Source organism: Rattus norvegicus, chromosome 14, assembly GCF_021556685.1.
Source record: "Rattus norvegicus strain SHRSP/BbbUtx chromosome 14, alternate assembly SHRSP_T2T, whole genome shotgun sequence".
Classification (NCBI taxonomy): Eukaryota; Metazoa; Chordata; class Mammalia; order Rodentia; family Muridae; genus Rattus; species Rattus norvegicus.
In genome coordinates, this window is record NC_141547.1 from 67,857,032 (window position 1) to 67,866,763 (window position 9,732).

General features: G+C 38.3%; 1 pseudogene; it reads right to left on the reverse strand.

Moving 5' to 3' along the window:
* Nucleotides 1–899: 899 nt before the first annotated feature.
* On the reverse strand, nt 900–1,938 carry Aldh9a1-ps1 (aldehyde dehydrogenase 9 family, member A1, pseudogene 1; annotated as a pseudogene).
* Nucleotides 1,939–9,732: the final 7,794 nt, after the last annotated feature.

Here is a 9,732-nt window from a genome sequence, read left to right on the forward strand (position 1 = left end):
AATTACTAGAAGCCTAAATGAAGTAGCTCTTCTAGATAAGAGACTTATCTGACCTTACCATATTCTCTCAGCTTGATCACATTGCTTTCCGGAGATTTCTTCCACACTTAGTAGGTTTGGTTTTTTTTAGAAAGATTTTATTATTGTGCATAATATGGATTGGGGAAGGGGCTACCACCTTGATGTGAGTTCTGGGAATAAAACTGTGCTAAGACCTTACCCACTGAGGTGTCTTGCTAGCCAAGAAGAACATAGCTTTTTAAATGCCAATGAATCACATTTTCCACAAGTATCAAGACTTTAATATTTCCGAATAACAACTTTTTAAAATGTATTTCTTATTTATTTTTGGTTTCTCAAGGCAGGGTTAATTTGTGTAGCCCTGGTTGTACTGGAACTCACTCTATAGACCAGGCTGCCCTCTAACTCAGATATGTACCTGTCTCTGCCTCCCAAGTGCTGGGATTAGAGGCATGCACCACACCACTGCCTCTAATTTAAGACTTTATTTTTTAGTTGTCAATGAACAAAAAAAAAAACATATATCTGGTTCACCAAGAACCCAGGAAGGAAAGCCTTTAAATCAAACTAGAAAACTGCTATTGTTGGTGGGACGAATGTGTATGAGCAGAGCTGTGGCCTGCCCATGTCTAAACAGTGATGCTGGAGTTAACAGATTTCTCAGGGACTTGCTGGAAGAAAAGGTTCCCTGGCTACCATCGGAAAGGCACTTGTGCACATTTTCAATTGGGAAGGTGACTGCAAAACAGAGGACAATACTGACCTATTATCACACTAATGACCCAAAGCCTAGATCTAAGAAGCTATTCAGTTACAGTGCCTGTTGTGGCAGTCAACTCTTTGCACAGCTTGGCGATGTAAACAGGCGTCACTGGTTTTCAAAAGGCAGACTCCACGTCTCCCATCTCCACACACACCGTCTTCAGCTGTGAATAGTACTCAATCGTCACTCAGCAGTTCTTTCTGTCAAATCCTGACTTCTTGTATCCACCAAAGGGCAACTCCACCGGGCTGACATTATAGTTGTTAATGTAGCACATTCGGGCCTACACTTCAGCCGCCATCCTGTGTGCCCTCTGGATGTCCCTGGTAAAGACCCCAGCTGCTAGTCCAAATGTGATGTCATTGGCCCACTCCAGAACCTCGGCTTCAATCTCAAATGTTAGAATGGACATAACTGGCCCAAAGATCTCTTCTCTTACACAAGTCATGTCATCTGTGCAATTAGTTAAAATGCAAGGTGTCATGTAATATCCATGTTTTACCAGGGCATATCGCTCTCCTCCACACAGCACAGAGGCACCCTGCTCCTTTGCGGACTTGACAAACCCGAGGACTCATTCTAGATGCGGGGCATTGAGAGGGGGCCTATCCTTGTATCTTCCAGAAGTGAGTCCCCAATTTTTATCTTCTGAGCCTGCTTCACAACTTCCTTCGTAATGCGCCAGCAATTTCCTTTTGCACAAACAAAAGTGCCATTGCAGTACACCTGTCCTTGTGTGAGGAAGTTGGCCAGCAGGGCCTCCTTCACAGCATTCTCCGTATTACAGTCAGAGAAGATGATCAGAGGAGATTTGCCCCCAAGTTCCAAAGTAATGGGTTTGATTCCTTTAGCGGCCATCTCCATGATCTTCATGCCAGTGGGCACACTTCCAGTGAAGGAGATTTTGGCCACATCACGATGCTGACACAGAAACTGGCCTGTGGCAGCCCCACCTTGCACCACGTTGAAGAGGCCGTTAGGCACACCATATTTGGTGTAGATCTCAGCCAGGAGCAGAGCAGACACAGGCATGAAGGGAGAAGGCTTAAAGATCATGGCATTAACACAAGCCAAAGCCGGAGCAGACTTCCAACAGGCAATCTGGAAGGGGTAGTTCCATGCTCCTATCACCAAACACACCCACTCCAAGTGGTTCTCTTCTGGTGTAGCCAAAGGACTACAATGGTGTCTGGTCACAGCTAAAACCCTAACTGGGACAATAACATAGTGGTGTGTGGACTGTATTTTCCTGTGTAAAGCACTGGTTTTTAAAAAAATAAAAGCTATTCATAAATCCTGAGTATGATGTGTAATTAATGCTGTTTTTAACCACCAAAATGGCATTCTGTGTTTTGTAGAAAATAATTATTCATAAAGTAACAGAATATTTTATTTAAAAAAACTATTAATTTATTTCTAAAGAAAATTCAGTAACATATTTTTCTGAATAAATGTTGAGAACCTAAAATGAAAATGAGTCCATTAAAATAAACACCAGTGCCTCAGTCAGAATAGGACAATACAGGGCAATATTATTCTACTTGGTAATAACCAGCATCTACTCTTATACTAGCCTCAATGTTAAGGCATGAGATTGGATGAGAGAGTTCATGTCCTTATAAAATAAACAAATAGGGACAGGTGAAATAGTGCATGTAAAGCAATAATCTGAAATGAAATAGAAAGTTCTTAAGGAATATATAAAAAAATTTAAATAGTGGCTATTGATTTGAATTTCCTAAAATGGGTACACATTCTAGTTCTTATTGTTGAAGGTAGTAAAAGGAGGGAATAATATCTCTCCAATTGTTAATCCACATTGCTCTAGTAAATTATACTTAACACTTTTCTGTGTGTACAGCAGCCCATACCTGAGACAGAAAATGATACTGCTTTGGTTCTTATTCTTGGTTCAGGACCATAGGAATATTATCATGTCATGTCATGTCATGTCATGTCATACCATACCATATCATATCATAGATCATATCACAACATATCATATCATATCGTATCATATCAAAACACCACAAACAGTGTAACTCATAAGCGATGGAAACTTTTTGTTTGTAGTTTGAAAGCCGATATTAAAGAAGAGATAGAGGGAGGATCCAATTCAAATACACATGCAGTCTCAAAAGCATCAACTTCTCTCAATGTTTACACATGATGCATTAGCAAATGATTAATCTTTGCAGATCAATCACTTTCTGAAAGGCACTGTTTTGTTCCTTGATGAGTAGATAGAAGCTTGAAAATTTTTATTAAGATGAAACATTGAGACAATAAAAATATAAACACTATATATATATGTATATACATAATATATATATTGTATGTGTTTGTGTGAAAATATGTATGGATATATAGACACAAGGAGAAGGGAGAAAATGTAGTTTGTAGAATGGACTGCACAATATTTGTAAAATCTTGAAAATCCAGTGTGCAAGTCAATCACTTAGCCTAATATTATTCAGTTACCCAAATGGTTTCAATGTTAAAATTATTTGACAGTCAAAACAACTGTACTATACTAAAAATAATTCACTAAATCTAATACCGTAATGAAGAAACATTAAATTTCAAAAAAGAATGGGCCCAACTAGAGACATATGCCATGGGCAAGCACCAATCTATGGCATTATTATTGATACTCTGTTATGCTTGCAGACAGAAGCCTAGCACAACTGTCATCTGAGAGACTCTATCAAAGAGATGACTAAAGCAGATGCAGAGACTCATGGCCAAACATGGGATGGAGCTTGGGGACTTTTATCGAAGAGCTGGGAGAAGGATTGAAGGTCCCCAAAGTGGAAAGAAGTTCCACTGGAAACCAAAAGAGTCAACTAACCTGGACCTTTGGGCGCTTTCAGAGAGTGAACCACCAACCAAAGAGCATACATGAGCTGGGACTTAACCCCGCTCCATACATGTAGCAAAAGTCATTTCCTCCAAAATGAAAAACACCTATATTACAGCCAAAGCTGACATCTTAGTTACAGTGAAAAGCAGAAGGTCTTACCCGAATGTTCTGGGCTATCTCCACTTATGCTTTAGATTGTATAAAAGAGTTTAACTGCAGCCATTTAAAATTAAATAAGTTTAAAAACCATACAGATAAGAAACATTTAAAAATATTTTTATTTGAAGTTGACATTTTGTTCCTAGAAAATTGGAAGGTATCAACTGTGAAACTATTCCAACTAGCAAACTAATTCTGTAGGTTTAGAAAACACAGGATGAACATAGAAGAATCAATAGAATTTTTGCATTCTTGCACTGAACCATCCAAAATAATCTAGATAACCCAGTTTACCACACTATTCAAAATAATGAATTATAAATAATCCATAAATTAAGATATTATATTTATAATAAATAATTTTACCATTTTACTTTATTAAAATAGATTTTTAAAAATCTTTATTGGTTATTTTGTTTATTTACATTTCAAAAGTTATTTCTCTTCCTGTTTTCCCTTCCAAAATCCTGCCAACATGTCCACCTCCACCATGCCTGCATGACGGTTCTCTTTCACCCACCTGCCCACTCCCAACCCACTGCCCCAGCATTCCCTTACACTGAGTCATCAAGCCTTCACAGGACCAAGGACCTTCCCTCCATTTGAAAACAGACAAGGCCATCTTCTGCTACATATGCAGCTGGAGCCATAGGTCCTTCCATGTGTATTCCTTGGTTGGTAGTTTAGTCCCTGGGACCTCTGGAGGGGTCTGGTTGGGTGATGTTGTTCTCTCTATGGTGTTGCAAACCCCTTCAGCATCTTCAGTCCTTCCCCTAACTTCTCCATTGGGGTCTCCTGCTCAGTCTGATGGTTGGCTGCAAGCATCCCCATCTGTATCAGGAAGGCTCTGGACAAGACTCTCAGGAGACATCCGTAGCAGGTTCCTGTCAGAAGCACTCCTTGGCATTAACAATAGTGTCTGGGTTTGGTGGCTGCATAAGGGATGGATCCCCAGGTCAGGGAGTCTCTGGATGACCTTTCCTTCAGTCTCTGCTCCACTCTTTGAGAGCTTGCTCAGCAGTTAAGAGCATTAACTGCTCTTCCAGTGGTCCTAAGTTCAATTCCCATCAACCATATGGTGGCTCACAACGATCTTTACTGGGATCTGATGCCCTCTTCTGGTGTGTTTGAAGACAGCTACAGTGTACTCATATACATAAAAAATAATAAAAATTAATTTAAAATACAATATATTGTATTGAAGATTTTTTAATCCAATATATTCTGATTAGTGTTTGTTACCTGACTCTGAGATCCTCTGTCTCTCATTTCCCATGCATATCTATACTCTTTTTGTCTCTCCTTAAGAAGCAAACAGGCATCTAAAAAATAATAATAAAATAAAAATTTGATAAGCCCAAAATAAACACACCCAAAAGAAGACAAAACAAATAAAAAGAAGAAAGAGATTTAAAACAAAAGCATGAGAAACACATGTAGACACAAAGACATACATGTTTTTCCATGGGAATCACATAAAGACACAAAAGTGGAAGCCATGATAGATAAGCAAAGAATCTAAAAGTTAAAACAAACAAACAAACAAACAAACAAAATCATTGTAGCCTGACAAAACATTATGAAATAAAGAACCTCAAAAGATGTCACTGGAATTGTTTTGTATTGGCCTTCTACTGCTGCGCTGGCCACAAGACTGGGTTTGTATCCCTAGTGAGATTCAACGGGAGAAAAATAAATTCTCACTTACAAGTGATAATTAAAGATGGCTTCTGAGTGGGTGATGTGGATTTGTGCCCATTTCTACTCTCTGTGCTGGGACAGACTCATGCAGAACCTGTGCATTCTAACTTCATGTGAGTTAACATGTATGGTCCTGCTCTGTTTAGTGTGCCTTGTTTGCATGTTGCCTTCTATCCTGTTATTCTTTAACAATCTTTCTTCCTTCTCCTATACAGGCTCCTAGAGCCCAGAGTGTAGTGGTTTGGTGGAGACATCCCACTTAGGACTGGGGGTTAAAAAGTCTGCTACTTTCTGCACATAGTTCAGTTGGAGACCTCTGTATTTGGTCTCATTTGCTTCAGAAGAAAGCTTCTATGATGATGACTGAATCAGGCAATGATTTATGAATACAGAAAAATGCTATTAGAAGTAATTCTATGGCTATGCTCTTTTAGAAGAACAGTGGTATTTAATTTTCAACTAGTTCCTTGGCCAATATAGTCTCAGGTTCTTGGGTCTAATTTCCATCTCATGTAGTGGGTCTTAAATCCACTCAGATAATGGTTGTTACTCACCATTTGAGTCATAATTATAGACAGGGTATTACTGCTGATGACAAGTGATTATACCTGGACTGGTATTTACCTTTGTCGTTTGGTAGCATGCAAAGTATCTTAAAATATCATGAATATAAACACTAGTCCATAGTGGGTAAAGACTGTTATAGACAGCAGCGTGACTTCTCCGTGTTCAGTGAGTTGTGTAAGTATTGTCTTCAGCAGTAGGGCTATACTGTCAATTTGTAAAGAGGCATAAATAGCCTTGGCAATAACACAGGTTGTATGGGGATTTCAATGGGGTCACCTTGGCTGAAAATCCAATGAGAATTAAACCATTCCTAGTATTGGAAGCCCTACTTGATGATGATGCATAGATCTGTTTTCTCGTTCTTGGTAATTTCATTACGATTGTCTTCATATGTGTATAGGAAGTTTCTACTGTATTGGATTTTATATGACCCCTCAAATGGACCTTAGTTTTAGTTGTCCCTCTCTCTGCTTCTTCTATCACCCTTCTCTCTGTGCCATCCCATTTGATCCTTTTCCTCATGCTCCTTCCCCACTCTCACATCTATTTATAGCAATCTTATTCTATGTCTTCTTCATAGGCTGAAGATTCATCCATCTTCTACTCCCTTAGTGTACACCTAATTTGTGATTATAGAAATTACAGATTGCTTATTTAAGATGTGATAGCTAACCTACACAAATAAGTGAACATATACAGTATTTGTCTTTCTGGGTCTGTTTTGCTTCACTCTGGATGAGCTTTCTAGCTTCATCCATCACCTTCAAATTTCATTATTTCATTTTTTAACAATTTTATATTATTGCATTATACAAATATGCTATATTTTCTTTATCCATCCACCTATAAAGATACTTATGTATCTATATCTATATTTATACTTAAATACATATATTATTTATAATTTATGGCTATTATGACTAGAGCAGCAATGAATATGGTTCAGAGAGTGGCTTTGTAATAGGATGAAGAGACTTTTGGGTAGTTGCTCAAGGAAAATGTAGCTATATCCTGAGGTACATCTATTCTCTGCTGTCCAAGGAACCACCACACAAATTTGCAATTCTACCAGCAATGGATAACTGTTCTTACCCATATCCTTGCTGGCATGAATAGCATTTGTTTTATTGAGCATGGCCATTCTGACTGCTGTAGGATAAAATCTCAATGTATTTTCGGTTTACATTTATCTGTTGAATAAAGATGTAAGACATTTTTTAAGTTCTTCCCAGATTTTTGCTTACTCATTTGAGAATTCTTGTTTAGATCTCTACCCATTTTTATTGTGTTGTTTTCTTAATATCTAGTTTTCTTAAAAGATTTATTTATTTATTTTATGAATGTGAGTATGCTGCTTCTATCTTCAGACCCAGCAGAAGAGGACATCACACACATTTACTAATGGTTGTGAGTCACTATGTGCCTTCTGGAAATTGAGCTCAAGACCCCTGGAAGAGCAGGTGGTGCCCTTAACTGCTGAGCCATCTAAGCAGACCAACATTTACTTTTTTGAGTTCTTAGTATATTTTAAATATTAGTACTATATTGACTATGTAATTGGAAAAAAGTCTTATCCTATTCTACATCCTGCAATTTTGTCTAAATGAGTGTCTCAGTTTCATAAAGTCTCATTCACTAAATGTTGTTCTTAGTGATTTTTTTTTTGCTATAAAGGTTCTGTTTAGAAAGTCATTTTCTGTGCTAATGCATTCCAGATTATTTTGCACTTTCTTGTCTATCATATACAGTATAACTGGCTTTATGCTAAGGTCTTTGATCCACAGAAAGTTGAGATTTGGACAGGGTAATGAGTATGAATGTTTTGTTCTCTTCCACATACAGACATCCAATTTAACCAGCACCATTTACTGTAGAATCTATATTTTTTCCAATGTGCATTTCTGGCCTCTCCATCAGAAACCAAGTGTCCATATATATGTGGATTATATCTGAAAATTCAATTTGATTCTATTGCTCAGTACGTCTGCTTTTGTGTAAGTACACCCATGTGGTTTTTATTACTATAGCTCTGCAGTACAATTTGATATCAGACAAGTTCTTCTATTGTTCAAGTTTGCTTTACCAGAAATAAACTGGTCTCACAGCTCCCTGCATTCAAGTTCCATGAGGTAGAGAACTGGATCCTCAAAGTGCCGACAATCCTGAGAACTCAGAGGAGACAACTACTTTCTGCCCACATTCCTGACCTAAGAGGAACCTGCCTAGTGTCATCTGTGACCTCTGGGCTCAGGAACATAGCAGCAGTCAGAAGCAGGTCCCTTTGGGTATCTGCCTGTGCCAAGAACTGAAAGCCACTCACCAGGAGTGCCTACACACCTGAGAGCAGAGGTAAGACCAACTCTTCTGTGCTAAGCATCCCGCCTGGAGGCTTCAGGTCACACAATTCCAGGAACACCTTTGTTCCCAGATCCAGCTGAAAGAAAACAGGTCTACAGGAGTGCTAACACACAGGCCTGCAGAAAAGTCAAGCCACTGCCAGAGACAGGAAGACAAGCAAACACCAGAGACAAGCTGATGGCAAGGAACAAGCGCAGGAACCTAAGCAACAGAAACCAAGAGTACTTGGCATCATCAGAGCACAGTTCTCCCAACAAAGCAAATACTGGATATCCAAACACACAAGAAAAGCAAGATTTGGATTTAAAGAAAGGAATCAAAATATCACTATATGCAGATGATGTGATAGTATACTTAAGTGACCTCAAAAGTTCCACCAGAGAACTACTAAGCCTGATAAACAACTTCAGCAAAGTGGCTGTATAAAAAATTAATCCGAACAAATCAGTAGTCTTCCTCTACTCAAAGGACAAACAGGTTGAGAAAGAAATTGTGGAAATGACACCCTTCACAATAGTCCCAAACAACATAAAATACTTCAGTGTGACTCTCACCAAGCAAGTGAAGCACGTGTATGACAAGAACTTCAAGTCTCTGAAGAAAGAAACTGAAGATCTCAGAAGATGGAAATACCTCCAGTGCTCATGGATTGGCAGGATCAATAGAGTAAAAATGACCATTTTGTCCAAAGTAATCTACAGATTCAATGTAATCCTCATCAAAATTCCAACTCAATTCTTCATAGAGTTAGAAAGAGCAATTTTCAAATTCATTGGAATAACAAAAAATCCAAGATAGTGAAAACCATCCTCAACAATAAAAGAATATCGGTGGAACCACCATACCTGACTTCAAGTCGTATTACAGAGTAATAGTGATAAAAACTCTATGGTATTAATACAGAGACAGGCAGGTAGATCAGTGGAATAGAATGGAAGACCCAGAAATTAATCTATACACCTATGCTTACTTGATCTTTGACAAAGGAGCTAAAATCATCCAATGGAAAAAAAGATAGCATTTTCAACAAATGGTGCTGATTCAACTGGAGGTCAGCATGTAAAAGAATGCAAATCCATCCATTCTTATCTCCCTGTACAAAGCTTAAACCCAAGTGGATCAAGAACCTCCACTTCAAACCACATACACTCAAAAAAAAAAAAGTGCGGAATAGTCTCAATCACATGGACACTGAGGAATACTTCCTGAACAAAACACCAACTCTAAGAACAACAATCTACAAATGGGACTTCATAAAACTGCAAAGCATTTCTAAGCAAAAGGATACTGTCATTAGGAC